Raw genomic sequence first — 19,757 nt, 5'->3', positions numbered from 1 at the left:
TCATTGGCCAGCCCTTCAAAGCATGTTTCAGGTAATAAGATACCTGGCTGCAATCGGGAACTAATGGGTTACTATGGCAGTCGGGGATCTGTTGAAGACATCAGTTGCTGTGAGTTCAGTCCCCTTGTGCTCCGTAGGATACCAACATTTTCACTATATCCTGCAATACTGTGGTTAGTGTTGAGCATTCCGATACTGCAAGTATCGGGTATCGGCCGATACTTGCTGTATCGGAATTTCCGATACCGAGATCCGATACTTTTGTGGTATCGGGTATTGGGTATCGCAACAACATTAATGTAATAATGTGTAAAAAAGAGAATTAAAATAAAAAATATCGCTATACTCACCTGTCCGACGCAGCCGGGATCTCAGCGAGGGAACCGGCAGCGTTGTTTGTTTAAATTTCGCGCTTTTACTTGGTTACGTGAAGTCCCGGCTTGTGATTGGTCAGGGCGGCCATGTTGCCGGGACGCGGACCAATCACAGCAAGCCGTGACGAAATTACGTCACGGCTTGCTGTGATTGGTCCGCGTCCCGGCAACATGGCCGCCATTAACCAATCACAAGCCGTGACGTCACGGGAGGCTGGACCTGCGCGTATTTTGAAAAGCGCGCGTGTCCAGCCTCCAGTGACGTCCCGGCAACATGGCCGCCATTAACCAATCACAAGCCGGGACGTCACGGGAGGCTGGACATGCGCGTATTTTGAAAAGCGCGCGTGTCCAGCCTCCCGTGACGTCACGGCTTGTGATTGGTTAATGGCGGCCATGTTGCCGGGACGCGGACCAATCACAGCAAGCCGTGACGTAATTTCGTCACGGCTTGCTGTGATTGGTCCGCGTCCCGGCAACATGGCCGCCCTGACCAATCACAAGCCGGGACCTCACGTAACCAAGTAAAAGCGCGAATTTTAAACAAACAACGCTGCCGGTTCCCTCGCTGAGGTCCCGGCTGCGTCGGACAGGTGAGTATAGCAATATTTTTTATTTTAATTCTTTCTTTTACACATTAATATGGTTCCCAGGGCCTGAAGGAGAGTTTCCTCTCCTTCAGACCCTGGGAACCATCAGGAATACCGTCCGATACCTGAGTCCCATTGACTTGTATTGGTATCGGGTATCGGTATCGGATTGGATCCGATACTTTGCCGGTATCGGCCGATACTTTCCGATACCGATACTTTCAAGTATCGGACGGTATCGCTCAACACTAACTGTGGTATTGCAATATATAGTAAAAGTGATCAAACCCATGCAGGATCAAGTACACTATTGGAACAAAAAGATAACATAAAAAAATAGCAAAAAAAGATCAAAAATTTTAAAATGTATAGTAACATAGTTATTATTAAGGTTGAAGGAAGACTTAGGCTACGTGCACACGTAGAATGGTCCTCTGCGGATTTTTCCGCAACAGATATGATAAATCCGCAGGGCAAAAACACTGTGTTTTTCCTGCGGATTTACCGCAGTTTTTGTGCGGATTCCACTGCGGTTTTACACCTGCGGTTTTCTTTTATGGAGCAGGTGTAAAACCGCTGCGGAATCCGCACAAAGAATTGACATGCTGCAGAATGTAAACCGCTGCTTTTCCGCGTGTTTTTTCCGCAGCATGGGCATAGCGTATTCGGTTTTCCATAGGTTTACATTGTACTGTAAACTCATGGGAAACTGCTGCGGACCCACAACTGTGGATCCGCTGCGGATCCGCAGCAATTTCCGAAACGTGTGCACATAGCCTTTAAGTCTATCTAGTTCAACCCATAGCCTAACCTAACATGCCCTAACATGTTGATCCAGAGGACGGCAAAAAAAAAACATGTGGCAAACAGTAAGCTCCACATTGGGGAAAAAAAATTCCTTCCCGACTCCACATACGGCAATCAGACTAGTTCCCTGGATCAATGCCCTATCAAGGAATCTAGTGTATATACCCTGTAATATTATACTTTTCCAGAAAGGTGCTGGTCAGTGCTGCCTGTGCCTCCTGTGCTGTCCGTGCCGTCAGTGCCTGCTGTGCTTCGCAGTGCCTCCTGTGCTGCCAGGGCTGCCTATGCTGTCAGTGCCGCCCGTGCCTCCTGTGATGTCAGTGCCCCCGTGCTGTCAGTGCCTCATGTGCTGTCAGTGCCTCCCGTGCTGTCAGTGCCTCCCGTGCTGTCAGTGCCTCCTGTGCTGTTAGTGCCTCCTGTGCTGTAAGTGCCTCCCGTGCTATCAGTGCCTCCTGTGGTATCAATGGTAGAAACGTGTGCACTACTGGTGGTGGTGCAAAGGTAGGTTCCCACACCTTACAATATACATAAAGAAAGACCTTGCACTCAACTTATGCTCTTTGCAAATTTTTAAAGTAGTACCCAAAAACGTTTCGGTCCAACACACCGGACCTTCATCAGTTACGTACTGTGTGTGGAATTATGGGGAGAGACAAAACAGTGTCTCTGGGCACACGGAGGGAGCGGCGTCTGAGATGCAAGGTGGCAAAGGATAAGATCCACTTATGCTGGAAGGAGGAATAGTGTGCCGTGTTTGGACGCGGAACAGACGAGCGGAGGATTCCGCTGTTTTGTCTCTCCCCATAATTCCACACACAGTACGTAACTGATGAAGGTCCGGTGTGTTGGACCGAAACGTTTTTGGGTACTACATTAAAAATTTACAAAGAGCATAAGTTGAGTGCAAGGTCTTTCTTTATGTATCCTGTGGTGTCAGTGCCGCCTGTGCTGTCAGTGCCTCCCGTGCTGTTAGTGCCGCCTGTGCTGTGAGACCGCTCTGCTCTCTGTGATTGGTTCCTCCTCTCCCCGTGACACTCTGGGGGATCCAATGACGTCACTGGCTGTGTGCCAACTGTGCTGTCAGTGCAGTGTGTGCCGGCTGAGCTGTCAGTGCCACCTGTTCTGTCAGTGCTGTCTTTGCCGGCTGTGCTGTCAGTGCCACCTGTGCTGTCAGTGTAGTCAGTGCTTCCTGCACCTCCGGTGCTGCCCGTGCCTCCTGTGCTGTCAGTGCCGCCAGTGCTGTCAGTGCCGCCTGTGCCTCCTGTGCTGTCAGTGCCGCCTGTGCTGTCAGTGCCTGCTGTGCTGTCAGTGTCTCCAGTGCTGTCAGTGCCGTTTGTGCTGTCAGTGCCTCCTGTGCCTCCTGTGATGTCAGTGCTGCCCGTGCTGTCAGTGCCACCTGTGCTGCCAGTGCCTCCTGTGCTGTCAGTGTCTCCGGTGCCGTCAGTGCTGCCTGTGCTGTCAGTGCTGCCTGTGCCGTCAGTGCCTCCTGTGCCGTCAGTGCTTTCAGTGCCGCCTGTGCTGTCAGTGCCCCCTGTGCTGTCAGTGCCCCCTTTCTGTCAGTGCCCCTCCTGCCGTCAGTGCCGCCTGTGCTGTCAGTGCCGCCTGTGCTGTCAGTGCCCCCGTGCTGTCAGTGCCCCCGTGCTGTCAGTGCCGCCTGTGCTGTCAGTGCCCCCTGTGCTGTCAGTGCCTCATGTGCTGTCAGTGCCCCCCGTGCTGTTAGTGCCTCACATGCTGTCAGTGCCTCATGTGTTGTCAGTGCCGCCTGTGCTGTCAGTGCCTCCTGTGCTGTCAGTGCCCCTGTGCCGTCAGTGCCGCCTGTGCTGTCAGTGCCTCATGTGCTGTCAGTGCCCCCGTGCTGTCAGTGCCGCCTGTGCTGTCAGTGCCGCCTGTGCTGTCAGTGCCTCCTGTGCTGTCAGTGCCCCTGTGCCGTCAGTGCCGCCTGTGCTGTCAGTGCCTCGTGCTGTCAGTGCCCCCGTGCTGTCAGTGCCGTTCTGCTCTCTGTGCCGCCTGTGCTGTCAGTGCCTCCTGTGCTGTCAGTGCCCCCCATGCCCTCAGTGCCGCCTGTGCTGTCAGTGCCCCCCATGCCCTCAGTGCCGCCTGTGCTGTCAGTGCCGCCTGTGCTGTCAGTGCCCCCCGTGCCGTCAGTGCCGCCTGTGCTGTCAGTGCCCCCGTTGTTATGATCTGGTGACCTAGGAGCCACATGAAACTTTCTCTGGAGACAGTGGAACCTGTACTGACCGCAGTCCTGAACTAACACCGCAACTAGAAGTAGCCGTGGGGTGTGTCTAACACTCCCTAGACACCTCGACACAGCCGGAGGACTAAATACCCCTATAGGCGGAAATGGGAATGCTATCTTGCCTCAGAGCAGACCCCCAAAGGATAGGCAGCCCCCCACAAATAATGACTGTGAGTAGGAGAAGAATAGACACACGCAGGTAGAAAACAGGACTTAGCAGAAGAGGCCACTCTAGCTAAATAGGAAAGGATAGGACAGATAAATAGGCGGTCAGTATTAAAGGGAACCTGTCACCACGTTTTTGGAAGATGGGATAAAAATAGCGTTAAATAGGGGCAGAGGTGGGCGTTACATTAGTGTGTGTGTTATGCGTTTATTACCCACCTAAGTTGCAGAAATAACTTTGCAAAGTCTCCGTTTTCGCCTGTCAATCAGGCTGGTCAGGTCGCATGGGCGTTGTCTTCACCCAGATTTGGCGTAGTTTTCCGTTGGTGGCGTAGTGGTGTGCGCATGCCCAAAGTCCGGAATCCTCTTCCAGGGGATTTAAAATAGCGCGGTGTTCGTTATTGCATTGGTGATCGGTGGGCGCGGCCATCTTCCTTTGGCCGCGCGTGCGCAGAAGCGGCGCTCTGCTGGCCGCGGCTTCAGGAAAATGGCCGCCGCGATATCCATCTGCGCACGCGCGGCATCCCGCGGCCATTTTCCTGAAGCCGCGGCCAGCAGAGCGCCGCTTCTGCGCACGCGCGGCCAAAGGAAGATGGCCGCGCCCACCGATCACCAATGCAATAACGAACACCGCGCTATTTTAAATCCCCTGGAAGAGGATTCCGGACTTTGGGCATGCGCACACCACTACGCCACCAACGGAAAACTACGCCAAATCTGGGTGAAGACACCACGCCCATGTGACCTGACCAGCCTGATTGACAGGCGAAAACGGAGACTTTGCAAAGTTATTTCGGCAACTTAGGTGGGTAATAAACGCATAACACACACACTAATGTAATGCCCACCTCTGCCCCTATTTAACACTATTTTTATCCCATCTTCCAAAAACGTGGTGACAGGTTCCCTTTAAAACCCTTCCAAAAATATCCACAGCAGATAATACAAAAAGTTCCACAATCTAACTAAAGACATGGAATGTATATCTGCCACTCCAGAGAATCCAGCAAGACTGAGAAAATACTGACACAATCTAAGCTGGACAAGAAAACACAAAGAATAGCACTGAATTGTGAAGCACACAACATGTGTGCCACAGGGAAAAAGAACCAGACACTTATCTTTGCTGATTTGGCAGAAAGGCAGGAGGAACCAGGCAGAGGTCCTACACCTCCCAACAACAATTGACAACTGGCAAGGACTAATGAATCCTGCACGCCTAAATACCCCAGTCAGATCTGCAATCAGCAGATACACCTGACCAGGGCTGCAACTCAGGGGCAACTGCATTACCACCTACAACCACCGGAGGGAGCCCAAAAGCAGAATTCACAACACCCCGTGCCGTCAGTGCCCCCTGTGCTGTCAGTGCCCCCCGTGCTGTCAGTGCCCCCCGTGCTGTCAGTGCCTCATGTGCCGTCAGTGCCTCATGTGCCGTCAGTGCCCCCTGTGCTGTCAGTGCCTCATGTGCCATCAGTGCCTCATGTGCTGTCAGTGCCGCCTGTGCTGTCAGTGCCCCCTGTGCTGTCAGTGCCCCCTGTGCTGTCAGTGCCCCCCGTGCTGTCAGTGCCGCCTGTGCAGTCAGTGCCCCCTGTGCTGTCAGTGCCCCCGTGCCGTCATTGCCGCCTGTGTTGTCAGTGCCCCCCGTGCTGTCAGTGCCCCCCGTGCTGTCAGTGCCCCCCCGTGCTGTCAGTGCCCCCCCATGCCGTCATTGCCGCCTGTGCTGTCAGTGACCCCTGTGATGTCAGTGCCTCATGTGCTGTCAGTGCCCCCTGTGCTGTCAGTGCCCCCCGTGCTGTCAGTGCCCCCGTGCTGTCAGTGCCCCCGTGCCGTCATTGCCGCCTGTGTTGTCAGTGCCCCCCGTGCTGTCAGTGCCTCATGTGCTGTCAGTGCCCCCCCGTGCTGTCAGTGCCCCCGTGCCGTCATTGCCGCCTGTGCTGTCAGTGCCCCCTGTGCTGTCAGTGCCACCTGTGCTGTTAGTGCCCCCCGTGCTGTCAGTGCCCCCTGTGCTGTCAGTGCCTCATGTGCTGTCAGTGCCCCCTGTGCTGTCAGTGCCCCCGTGCCCTCATGTGCTGTCAGTGCCCCCCGTGCCCTCAGTGCCTCATGTGCTGTCAGTGCCCCCCGTGCGGCCATTGCCGCCTGTGCTGTCAGTGCCCTCTGTGCTGTCAGTGCCCCCGTGCTGTCAGTGCCGCCTGTGCCGTCAGTGCCTCCCGTGCTGTCAGTGCCGCCTGTGCCGTCAGTGCCTCATGTGCTGTCAGTGCCCCCTGTGCTGTCAGTGCCCCCCGTGCTGTCAGTGCCCCCCGTGCCCTCAGCGCCGCCCGTGCTGTCAGTGCCCCCCCCGTGCCCTCAGTGCCCCCTGTGCTGTCAGTGCCCCCCGTGCTGTCAGTGCCCCCCCGTGCCCTCAGTGCCGCCTGTGCTGTCAGTGCCCCATGTGCTGTCAGTGCCCCCCGTGCTGTCAGTGCCCCCCGTGCCCTCAGCGCCGCCCGTGCTGTCAGTGCCCCCCCCCCCGTGCCCCCCAGTGCCGCCTGTGCTGTCAGTGCCCCCCGTGCTGTCAGTGCCCCCCCCCCGTGCCCTCAGCGCCGCCTGTGCTGTCAGTGCCGCTCTGCTCTCTGTGCCTGGTTCCTCCTCTCCCCGGGACGCGCTGGGGGATCCGATGACGTCACTGGCTGCGCTCTCGTCCCCGCTCTGCTCTCCGCTCTCTTCCTCCCTTAGTTGTGTTCTGGGAAGCGGTGCCAGGAATAACCCGCGTGTCTGCCCCGCACCGGAGCCCGCAGCTGCCCTCACGCTCAGCGGGCATTACTGTGCAGCGCTCGCCACCTGAGGCAGCAGTCCTCCTCCTGAAGAAGACGCTCACCATGCAGAGGGCAGCACCGGCTCACTGAGGGCACCCTGCGCTGCCATGACAGGGACAACCAGGGGACGCGCCACGCTCCTGTCACTCCCGGCTCTGCTTCCTGCCCCCTCCTCTCCGTGACAGGTACTGCCATTTGTGTGTGCCAGGCTGAGTGATCTGTTCCCAGGGATCCCCCGATCCCAGCAGCCCTCCTCCTCCTCCTCCTCTCCCCTCCTCCTCCTCGTGTGAACTCTGCCTGCCCCTGCCCAGCACACACATCATGCCCACACATAGCTGCCAGTGACAGGCAGCAGCAGAGCCGTCAGCACGTCCCCGGGAGCCTCTCCCCGGCTGTCAGTGGCGGCAGGAGGAGGAGGGGGCGATCCGCAGCTACTTGTTCCACATGGAGGATGTGCCCGGGATTATTAGTGTGGTGCCCACAACACTGGCAGTCTGATAGAGATCGTCTGAGCCTCCGACCCGGTGAGTGGCTGCAGCCGCCCCCATTTGCATGTTATTGCGTCTGTGTTCTCCCTATCCATCATCTAGAGGGTCCCGACCCCACTGTTATGCCAGGGTGGCATGGTAGTTGTGCCAGGTGCCTGTGTGATGTGTGGCATGGGGCTGGCTACTATAGCCGTGTGCTTGTTGCCTTGGCAATGCTCACTATTGTGCCCTGGCATCTCCTGATATTCCTACAGCCCCTTCTATGTGCTGGTGATCCCCTCACAGAGCCCTGGGATTGGAGGAAAGCCCCCTGTCAGGGGTTACCCGGTGCCCATCGGGGAGGGCAGGTAGGCACGTCATTAGTATTAGGATGCTGGCAGTGCCAGGGGCACATATGACCCAGATTGTATCCTCCTGGTGTATGGGCACCGTCACACGCCAGCCTGCGTTATTAGGGGATTATGGGGTGCTGTCCCCATAGCACTGTGAGTAATGCTGGCATAGGATGCCAGCCTCACCACCTCCCCCACTGCAGTCATTGCAGTGCCAGGGACATGGAGGCCACTAATTCCAGTATAAAGACTAGTCAATGCATGTGCCCACCCCCTCCCTATATGAGTGCCCTGGGCCTATAGGGGGGGCTCCTGTGTAGTTGGGAAATGTGGGGAATACCCAGGCTGGGAATGTATGCAGATTAGGAAGAGGCTTGCCTAATATCCACAGGAATGTGCATGGCTCCTAATGACAGCAGGCAGGGGAGAGGGGGCACAGGTCTGCCACTGCCTGGGCTCAGTCTATTTAAGGTTTCCTACTCACCCCCGGCACTACACTGACTCCACATAGGCACTCTGGGCATCATGTGTGGCAACCTGTGTGGCGTGATGCCCACTGCCATGGAGTGACCCTCTGTATTCTCTGTATCTGCGTATTTGTATACATGTTTGTATGCACTTAGTATTATATATATATATGTCTTACATATGTATACGGACTGTATCTGCGTATTTGTATAGAGAGAGAGCAGAGCTTGGCATCAGCTCTATCCTATGTCTTATGTGCATAAGACTATACAGGGAATACATAGGGAGTGTATATATATTGTGTATTCTCTGTATCTGTGTATTTGTATATCTGTATATACAGTATATATGGCAGAGCTGGGCATCAGGTCTATCCTATGTCTTATATACAGTATGTATATAGACTATGCAGGGAATACGCAGGGGGAGTACCGTGTATATCTATTTATACTGTATATATCCTGTGTATTCTCTGTATATATAAGACACAGTTATACATGTGTATGTGTTTACCAATATGGCACCTGTCATTGTGCAGTCCTCGGTCCATTGTTTCTCAGCATTCCTCAGGTGACACCTCTTGTGCCCAGGCTCGCTGGCTCTGTGTACCCCTATGCCTGTATACTCGGCTTTATACCCACCTGGCCATGCAGTGACATCAGGCTACTAGTACTAGTTTGTTTTGTTGTCCATGCACTGTGAGCTGCTGAAATATTCATGCTCCGCTGTCTGTCTGTCTATATAGCTGGAAACTTTAACCCTGTGTCCACATTTACGCTGGCTCTAGAGCCTGTAAATATATACTTCACAAATCTGTAGTCTCTGGGGGTCTCAGAACTGCGGATGTGCTAGATAAAAGGGGGATTGTGGGGAAGCCATTTTTTTTCCAGGATTCCATTGAGGATCACTGTATGCACCCTCAGCTGGCTGATAACAGGGGTCAATAGCGTGCAGGTAATAAGTGAGAATCTCCCATTCGAGGTAAGAGTCCTGCTGTTCTCCCTGTGGGGTCCGGCCATTGCAGAGCTGTGGGTGCAGGATACTGCAGGCCCTGTCTGGAGCAATGCTTGCATGTTTTCACCCATTGAGTCCCAGATCTGTCTGGGTCTGTGCTCGCCTGTGTCTTCGGATGCCTGTGTGTTCTCAGGAGTGGGTGGAACATTGGCCCGTTCCGGGAATGTTCCATGACGTGTAATAGTCGCAGGAAGGGGGTTAACAAGGGGCTCTGCCTGCCATCAGGCCAGATGTTCTCCCTTCTTTCTCCTCTTGCAGAACATTACCCTGCAGGGAGAGAATGATCTCCTTTCTGTCTGGACACTTGGGATGATGGATGCCTAGGAATAGCTGTGATCTATTGTCAGGCGTGTCGTCATCTCTGCTGGCAGCCTGGGAAACTGTGCATTAATCCAGTGTACATTGTCCCATGGGATTTCCTGTGTCAGAAGAACAGTACTATCCCCGCTTGCTTGGGGGATCCTTCAGTGGAAAATCCCCAATCCTTTCCTGCTTTTCCCACCCTTTGCGTGCCCTGGATTAGAGAAGCAAATAAATATCCCGAGCCTTGCAGAATTGGATGTAGCATTATTATTCCTTTGTATCTTGTGGATTGTATTGCATTAGCTGCTCCAATGTTATTGCGTATAAGCCATATACACCTCCGTTACAGCTGTGTTTGGGTATAAGGGTTAAAGGATTAAGGTTATTTTTATAAATGTAAAAGTCATCATTTTTATAAATGATATTAAATTTAATGTATCAGTTTGGTTGGGCTAATTTGAAGATTACAGTATATATGTTGTTTGAATTTTTATTTCACAAATCAATGGTGCAAATGAAAATATGAAACTTTATAATACATCTGATCAGAGAAATCTGCCTCTTTCTCCTCCTGGGCTGATCTTTAATACTCGCTTCACTGGTAAAATCTGTCCTCAGTGATACATTTCCCATTATTGAGACTGGAGATGACAGTTGGTGCTCATAAAGTTCTATGGAGAACATACGTGGTTGTTTCAGTAAAATCTGTCTGACTCTATCTCCTCTTTCCTCTTCCTTTCCCCTCTATAGAATCCTGTAAGCACCAGCTGTCATCTCCTGTCTCAGTAATGGCAAAATCTGTCTTTGTTGACTTCAGACTTTACCTATGAATTGAAAGTGAAGGATCAGTCGTGGAGGCGAAAGAAAGAACATGGTCTGATAAGATATATTACAGAGTTGCTTATTTTCATGTGGACCATTGGTTCATGAACTAAAAATTAAAATGGCGGCTACTCTTTAAAGTGATATGCTCAGCTAGGGTTAGTGGACACGTGACATCGAAGGTCAATACTGCCATCATAAACCAGTTGCGTACAAATTAGTGCAGTCGTCATAACATTGGGCCCAATGAAGTTGCGGTTGACCATATCTACAAGTCCCACCGGTAGAAGGGAATCCTAAATGCTGTGTAGGCCTCTTTCAGATGTCTGATCTTCGCATATGTGGTTTTCATTGATAGCAATTGTACCTGTAATAGTCCATGGAGCCATTCTCCTGTCCGTGATTTTTCACAGATCGAGAGGTCTGCAAAAAATCATAATGACTTGCGATTTTGATCAAAATCTGCAATGGGTCCATGAAAAAATTGGTCCATGCTCGGATGACATCCAGGCGCCGAGTGATTTTTTTCACAGACCGTCACAATGTGGGGCAATTTTTTTCATTTTAATTTCTCTACATACGAGACAATTGGATGACCCTTGTACTACACTCTGATCAGAATAATTGGTCTGTTTTTCTTGTGTGTGGAGGAATCGGACGTGTGAACGAGCGCTCGCATTCACCTCTTGTAGTTGTGTCGTATGATTCAGCTGCCTGACCTGCCCGAGGCTGAGGTTATGTTACCGTGTAGCCCTGGTCTGACATGTTATCTGCTTATGATTAATAGATCGCCTTTATGGTTTCCAGCAGACTCACCCCACCTAGACGATAACCAATCTCATGATGACATCACACTGCACTCTGACTACGCCAAGGGCAATGCTCGGAGATAAGTGTTTTCTTGGTAATTCTTACAATGGATTAAACAAGAATTCCTCCCTTGCTTTCATTTCCAGTTGTCACAGATTCCTTTGCACGCCGACTACTACAACTGGACATAGAAGTAAAATATATGAGTGGGGATGTGTGCACACACTGTCCGCTCCATGCACATTCCTGGCCAGTGTGCACATACATTTTATTCTTTTGGTGGAATGCCAACACGCTTTTCTGGGTTCCTCCTACATATTATTTCTCAGAAGCCATAGTGATGATAACAGAGCGCCTCAAACTGATGTAGCGTTCATGTGCAGAGGTTCTGTACGTGAATGCTAAGCGGTGTCCTTCATGAAAACGAGCTCACATTATGGAATGTATATGAGCTTAATGAATTGGTGCAATCCGAGAGACCATAGAGGATCTGGGCCCAAAGGTCCATTCTTTCATTGGAACGTTGCGCTATAACATGGTACAATGATCGGCCCGTAAAATGTTCTTATTAGGCCGAGCAGGTGTATTTTTACGATACTGCGACGTTTAACCAGTGGTTATCCAATTGCTTATTGCTCCATGAAGTTGACCTAAATCAAAGAAGCCTTGATCTGTATAAAAGCTCCGACAATCTTCAAACCGTCCTCATGGGAGCATAATACACATTTATTTTCCCATAAACCTATCAATACATTTTGTAAGGAATTTTGCGTCTAGCCTGCAATTATGGGTTGTTTTATAACTGGGCAAAGCCTCGGCTGACATGTTGTCACTAAAAAAGTGAGCAAGGCATTCTGAAACACACTACATACAGGGTGCTTTCACATTGTGCTAATCTTCCCGTTCGTGGGTCCCGGAGAGGCTTGTGTCCGAATCCCCCGCAAAACGTATGCGCTGGCGGGGCCATAGACTATAATGGGGGCATCATAGTGAACGTGTGCTGTACTGCGCATCATTATCGGGCGTGTACACCTACTGGAGGCGGACACACAGACATTAATGTTATTGTGTTTTTTTCTGCATTTTTATCATGTTTGCCTTAGGTATGGAGTTTTATTTAGCTTTTTTTGGGGATGGGAGTTTTTTAGGTTTCGGGTTAATGCATATCAAAAAAAGTCCCAGAAAAAGTGTGGGTGCAGGAAGGAAGCCTCCTTAATGTGCTCTTTTATTTGTTGCATGGGCAGCTCTTCCTGAGGTGATGTTTGACCACCCTTGTGTTGTTTCCTGCTGCCCACACATCTCACAGACACTGAACCATTTGGAGGTCTCCTGAGTCCTGACCATTCCTTCCACTCGGCTCTGTAGCACACAGTTTCATTAATATTGGTCCAGAAACTGTAATGCGAACCTTCCTCCACATCGAGAGGCTCGCTGTAAATGTTCAGATACATGTGCTATAAATTTTTATATTTTTTATTTATGTTATTACTTTTATATTTTATTTTTTATAATATAACTTTATATTGCTATGAATCTCCAGGATCACCCTCAGCTGCCTCAGTATACTTAGATGACTTATGTTCACCTTGTCTCTGCTGTTAAAAAATATATTTGGATGTAAACCCATCAAACTTACCTTAAAGGGACTGTGTAATCAGAAAATGACTTGTTGTATAAATCAGGTTTTTGTGTTATTTGCCTTTTTTTATTGTGGCAATTTTTTTTCTATATCACGATCTTTAGTATAGAAAATAAATTAGTAATCTTACAATTTTGCCCCTAATTACTAGGGCTTTTTTAGACTCATTCCTCCAGGAAAATTATCAGCAGGGTCCTTATTAGGCCGGCGTCACACTAGCGAGTTTTACGGACGTATGAGAAGTGCAGAAAATACGGATTGCATACGGTACAATGATTCCCTATGTCCCAGCTCCTATCTGCCGTATTTTACTGATCCGTATTATACGGTCTTGTACGGCCGTGGAAAATCGCAGCATGCTGCGTTTGTCACCGTATTGCGCAAAAAAATTGCCAATGAAAGTCTATGGGGGCGAGAAAAATACGGATTACACACGGACCATGCGTGTGACTTGCGAGAAATACGCATCGGTGTTCTAGAGAAAAGCCGGCAATTCATTGCGGTGTACAGTAAAATCACACTGACAGAATAGAATAGAATAGGTAGAATAAATGTGTACACATAGAATAGGTATATATATATGTGTCATTGAGACACATATATACTGTATTTATATTTAATTCAGCGCTAGATTGCAGAAAAGCCGGTAATTCAATTGCCGGCTTTTCATTTCTCCTTCACAAACCCGACAGGATATGAGACATGGTTTACATACAGTAAACCATCTCATATCCCTTTTTTTTTTTGCATATTCCACACTACTAATGTTAGTAGTGTGTATGTGCAAAATTTGGGCGCTGTAGCTGGTAAAATAAAGGGTTAAATGGCGGAAAAAATTGGCGTGGGCTCCCTCGCAATTTTCTCTGCCAGAGCGGTAAAGCCAGTGACTGAGGGCAGATATTAATAGCCTAGAGAGGGTCCATGGTTATTGGCCCCCCCGTGGCTACAAACATCTGCCCCCAGCCACCCCAGAAAAGGCACATCTGGAAGATGCGCTTATTCTGGCACTTGGCCACTCTCTTCCGACTCCCGTGTAGCGGTGGGATATGGGGTAATAAAGGGTTAATGTCACCTTGCTATTAAAAGGTGACATTAAGCCAGATTAATAATGGAGAGGCGTCAATTATGACACCTATCCATTATTAATCCAATAGTACAAAATGGTTAATAAAACACACACACATTATTTAAAAGTATTTTAATGAAATAAAGACACAGGGTGTTTTAATATTTTATTAGATTCGTAATCCACCTGAAGACCCTCGTTCTGTAAAAAAGGAAAAAAAAAACAACAATATCCCATGCCTTCCGTTGTCTGGAGCGTCCCACGATTTAAATCCATCTGAAGGGGTTAAATCATTTTACACCCAGGAGCTCTGCTAAAGCAGCTGTGCTCGTGGTTGTAAAAAGACGGGGAATGAATGGAGTGCAGGGGAATGTCCTGTAGTTACCTTGAGTCGTGGTGATGCGCCCTCTGCTGGATGTCCTTATATGAACTCGAGCCTGGGAAAAGTTCCCACGCTCGAGTTCATATGAGAACATCCAGCAGGGGGCACATCACCGCGACTCAAGGTAACTACAGGACATTCCCCTGCTTTCCATTCATTCCCCGGGGTTTTACAGACAGGAGCGACTGCATTAGCATAGCTCCTGGCTGTAAAATGAGTTAACCCCTTCAGATGGATTTACATCGTGGGACTGACTGAAGGTATGGGATATTGTTGTTTTTTTATTTTACCTTTTTTACAGGACGGATTACGAGTCTAATAAAATATTAAAACACCCTGTGTCTTTATTTCATTAAAATACTTTTAAAAAATGTGTGTGTGTTTTATTAACCATTTTGTACTATTGGATTAATAATGGATAGGTGTCATAATTGACGCCTCTCCATTATTAATCTGGCTTAATGTCACCTTTCAATAGCAAGGTGACATTAACCCTTCATTACCCCATATCCCACCGCTACACGGGAGTGGGAAGAGAGTGGCCAAGTGCCAGAATAGGCGCATCTTCCAGATGTGCCTTTTCTGGGGTGGCTGGGGGCAGATGTTTTTAGCAAGGGGGGGGCAATAACCATGGACCCTCTCTAGGCTATTAATATCTGCCCTCAGTCACTGGCTTTACCACTCTGGCGGAGAAAATTGTGCGGGAGCGCACGCCAATTTTTTCCGCCATTGAACCCTTTATTTTACCAGCTACAGCGCCCAAATTTTGCACATACACACTACTAACAGTAGTGTGGAATATGCAAAAAAAAAAAGGGATATGAGATGGTTTACTGTATGTAAACCATGTCTCATATCCTGTCGGGTTTGTGAAGGAGAAGTGAAAAGCCGGCAATTGAATTACCGGCTTTTCTGCAATCTAGCTCTGAATTAGGCTACGTTCACATTTGCGGTCGGCGACGCAGCGTCGGGCGCAGCAGCATCGCCGCATGCGTCATGTGCCCCTATTTTTAACATGGGGGCACATGGACATGCGTAGCACTTGCGTTTTGCGCCGCATGCGTCCCTGCGGTGCACGCGTCCGGGCGCATTGGACGCAGCAAGTTGCATTTTTGCTGCGTCCAAAATCAATCAAAAAAAGGACGCATGCGGCGCAAAACGCAGCGTTGTGCATGCGTTTTTGTTTGCGTTGTGCGTTGCGGCACCGACGCTGCGGCGCACAACGCAAATGTGAGCGTAGCCTTAAATATAAATACAGTACATATATATATATATGTGTCTCAATGACATATATATATATACTGTATATATGTTTTAACGAACATTTGAGCCCATAAATTCATTAGATGTCGGTTTTGCAAGCCTGCGAGAAAATCTCGCAGTACGGATGCCATACGGATTACATACGGAGGATGCCATGCACAAAATACGCTGACACACCCTGCCTACGGATGACATACAGATCACTATTTTTGGAACATTTCTGCGTATTACGGCCGAAAAAAACGGACCGTATTTTCATACGCTGAGTGTGACGCCGGCCTTAGAGGCAGGATTACAATGACAGTTAACATCATAATATAAAGCTGATAAAACAGAATCCAGTAGGTGATTCCACAGTTGCCCTGCTTCCCCTTTCTTCATAATGACTTTTGTACACAGTCATTAGATACTTTACTACAAAAGATAGGGTTTGAGTCTGTTCATTGTGGCTATGTACATGTGTTGTTTCCTAAAACAACAGGAAGTTAGAGTCTAAAAAAGCCTTAGTGGCCAGTGTGAAAATTGCAAGAGTCCTATTTTTTCTCATAAAGATTGTGATATAGTAAAAAAGACATTGCCAAACATATTAAAATATACATTTAACATAAAAACTTGATTCAAACAAAAAATAGTAAGCTGATGACACATTTTCTTTAAGTCATGAGGACACTTATGTTGCACTTTTATTTCATAGGAACCTATGAACGTTACAGTATACTTTTATATCCTGAGGAAACACATATACGTGTCAGATGTATGCTGTGAACAGCACCTAAACTCATGGCTTTCAGCATGCCACTTGTTTTCTGCTATTAATCTCCTTGTTCATCAGCACTGATAGAGGCTCAAACATGCACAGCTATGTCTTCTTAAGAACATATAAAATATTTCATAAGCAAAAGATCACATTAGATATAAGAAGAAAAAGTCAGCAAGAAAAGCGATTGAAAGCAGATTATTCATTTTTCATTCTTACTTCCGTTTACTATTCATAATGAAACCCAGCAAAAATATGCCCTGTGACGTAAGGCATACTATTGGAATTGTAATCTTATTTATGTTATACGTTGTAGTGTTACTTTTTGGTTTACAAGCTGCTTGGCTATTTTAGAAGGCTGGATAGTAACAGTTAATACATAGAGATAATAGAATCATAGAATGTTAGAGTTGGAAGGGACCTCCTGGGTCATCTGGTCCATCCCCCTGCTCAATGCAGGATTCACTAAATCATCCCAGACAGTTGTCTGTCCAGCCTCTGTTTAAAGACTTCCATGGAAGGAGAACTCTCCATCTCTCGTGGCAGCCGGTTCCACTCTTTGATCACCCTAACTGTCAAAAAGTTTTTTCTAATATCTAATCTGTGTAACAGATGTAAATCTGTTTTCATGTGTGTGTACATGAGACATAAGACCATTCCTGGCCATTATATGATTTGCAATTATTGTTGTCTGAAAGCTAATACGTGGACACTTGCTGGAATGATGTCTCCTGTACACAGCACACAAAGAAATGAGGGTTCCCTGCTCTCCAGTAATTCTATAGCACATCCTCAGAAGCAACAGCAGCATAGAAAACATTATAAAGCAGTACTAAGTAGTGTATCTGTGAATGCAACACCAGGTTGAGATAATATTCTTACTAGAAAGCAGGAGCAGGGATCCTTTACATGAGTTTAATACTTATAAATAAAAGCAAAACAGTTGGATAGAGAGAAACTATGTCCAGAAATAGAACTGCGGCACTGGAATATGGGGAAGGTCCATCCTGGTATTGTAGGAATCCAGTTCTTCTGCCGATTACTGTTGCTTTGTTTTTCTGCCAGCTCTCGATTCTCCTCTCTCCTCTCTCCTCTCCAGTGTAGCTTGATACGACCAAGAAGGATTTGAGTTGTTTTTCGGATTTGAGTTGTTTTTCAGCATGAATGATGAAATCAGAAGGCTGGGATTAAAGGGGAAAAAAGCAGTTCATAAGTGGAGAAAAAAGCAAATTTCTCTGATAAAATATACAGTACTACAAGGTCCCATGTTTGCTCTCACTATTGATTTATGCAAATTGGGGTGAATCAGGAGTAACCCTTCCACCAGTAGATTCATAACTGTTTAGTTGTTCTACTATCCTACTAGCATTGGCTGATGGAACACTGAAAAATCTAATACAATAAGGTAAAAAGAAAAAAAATTAGACTAACTTCTTACAATTGGCTTTTGGGCAGAAAATTTTTCATCATTTTAACTGGTCTGTGGTAATCAAAGACCCTTCTCAGAAGAATGAGATGGTGAACAATGGCCACCTTAATTTAGCTATGAGAAAAATACTGATCTAATAGATTGCATCTGTATCAGCTGAGTGATTCATCATGCAGATTATCAGAGGCACCTACTAAATGTTCTTTTGGAATGCCAAGTGATGAATCATGGCAAGGCTGGATCGGAGGTGTGTTGTGTTGTATGTCTACCTGGACATAAGATTTATTCATTTCCAGGCCGCTCTGCTGATTATAACACTGGCAGGAGCGGGTAAGGGATTTCCTGACATACTTGAAACCTTGCCCAGTGGACAGAATATGGCTTCTGGGTCAGAGTTAGATTGTATCACACATTAAAATGATTGTGGATGCCGACTATTGATGAGCGAGCGTGCTCAGCTAAGGTGTTTTACGAGCATGCTCGTGTTCTAATTGAGTATTTTCGGCGTACTTGAAAAATATGCTTGTGTCGCCGCGTCTGCTTGTCTCGCGGCTGTTGAAACACATTCAGGGTTCCTGTTTGTTAGGCAATCCTTGCATGTGTTGCGACTATCTAACAGCTGCCGGACACTCAAGCATATTATTAGAGCACGCTGAAAATACTCGATTGGGACACGAGCATGCTCGGATAACACCTTATCTGTGCACGCTCGCTCATCACTACTACAGACTAGTCTAAGGTTACGTTCATAAAATTAGTATTTGGTGAGTTTTTGATGTTGCAGCATTTCTTCACCTATTAACTGTGTTTTTTCTTTGCGTTTTTGAGTGTGATTTTTACATAAGTTTTCATTGTGTTTTTTCAGCAGTGGTTTATGTCTCTCTCTTTTGCCATGTTTTAAATAAAACTGCTTTGTTTTGTAAATTTCCCGTTGCCAGGGCTGATTGGGCACCAGGCATCACATGCCATTCTACCGCATCACAGGAACGGGGCAGGCACGGGAGATGAATATAAGTTTATTATTTTATCAGGGCTGAACATTTAGTTTAAGGCCGGAGTCACACTACAGTGAGATACGGCCGAGTCTCGCAGGTTAAAACCAAGCTCTGGCATCGGCACTCCGGAGCGGCGCGTGCGGCTCCATGTATTGCTGGGCGGCCGCACGCTCCGCTCTGGAGTGCCGGTGCCAGAGCTTCGTTTTAGCATGCGAGACTCGGTCGTATCTCGGTGTGTCTGATCCCGGCCTAAGAATGGGTTGTCCTAGTAGTGGATAACACTTTTAAATAAAGTGCTGGTATCCTATGTAAATCTCCGTGGCTGTTTTTCTGGAAGTTCTCCAGACTGGTGATAATTAAGAGTGTTTACACGGACCGACTGGTAGCACAAAACGACTGGCGATCTGTAAGCCTTAACAATTGGTGGTAACTAGCGATGAGCGAGTATACTTGTTGCTCGGGTTTTCCCGAACACTCTCGGGTGGTCTCCGAGTATTTGTTAGTGCTCGGAGATTTAGTTTTTGTCGAAGCAGCTGCATGATTTATGGCTGCTAGCCAGCCTGAATACATGTGTGAATTCCCTAACAAACATGCAACCCCCACATGTGTTCAAGCTGGCTAGCAGTTGTAAATCATCCAGCTGCGTGGACAAAAACTAAATCTCCGAGCACTAACAAATACTCAGAGACCACCCGAGCATGCTCAGGAAAACCCGAGCAACAAGTATACTCGCTCATCACTACTGGTCACTTAATAGCCTATTTACACAGGCAGACCATAGAAAATGAAGCACAATAAGTGACCTGTAATAGATTTCTCAGTGGTGCCCAGGCAGCTATTGTTCTTGGCAGTACGAGCCCTGTTTGCATAGGACGATTCTGTCATGGTTGAGAACAGGGTTCCTTCCCTGTCCTCTCAGGGTTAATTTTGTGTGGCCTCCTTTTGGATTTGGGAGGGCTATCACAAATGAGTCATCAGGGGGCATCACTCCGGTCACTGCCCCAGCTCCTGTCATCACCCTG

General features: G+C 48.2%; 1 protein-coding gene across 3 annotated transcripts in view; it reads left to right on the top strand.

Moving 5' to 3' along the window:
- The first annotated feature begins 6,815 nt into the window (after positions 1-6,815).
- HIVEP2 (HIVEP zinc finger 2) overlaps positions 6,816-19,757 on the top strand; it is a 239,601-nt gene continuing 226,659 nt past the window's right edge. Inside the window, exon 1 of one of the 3 annotated variants that reach the window (XM_077289201.1) lies at positions 6,816-7,152. The gene's annotated coding sequence lies outside the window, so the exon portion shown is untranslated. Of the gene's footprint in view, positions 7,492-19,757 lie in introns of all 3 variants that reach the window. The other 2 variants (XM_077289200.1, XM_077289203.1) reach the window with 2 other exon arrangements.

The sequence above is a fragment of the Ranitomeya variabilis genome, chromosome 2 (genome assembly GCF_051348905.1).
Source record: "Ranitomeya variabilis isolate aRanVar5 chromosome 2, aRanVar5.hap1, whole genome shotgun sequence".
Taxonomy (NCBI): Eukaryota; Metazoa; Chordata; class Amphibia; order Anura; family Dendrobatidae; genus Ranitomeya; species Ranitomeya variabilis.
This window is presented reverse-complemented; position numbering and strand designations above follow the sequence as displayed.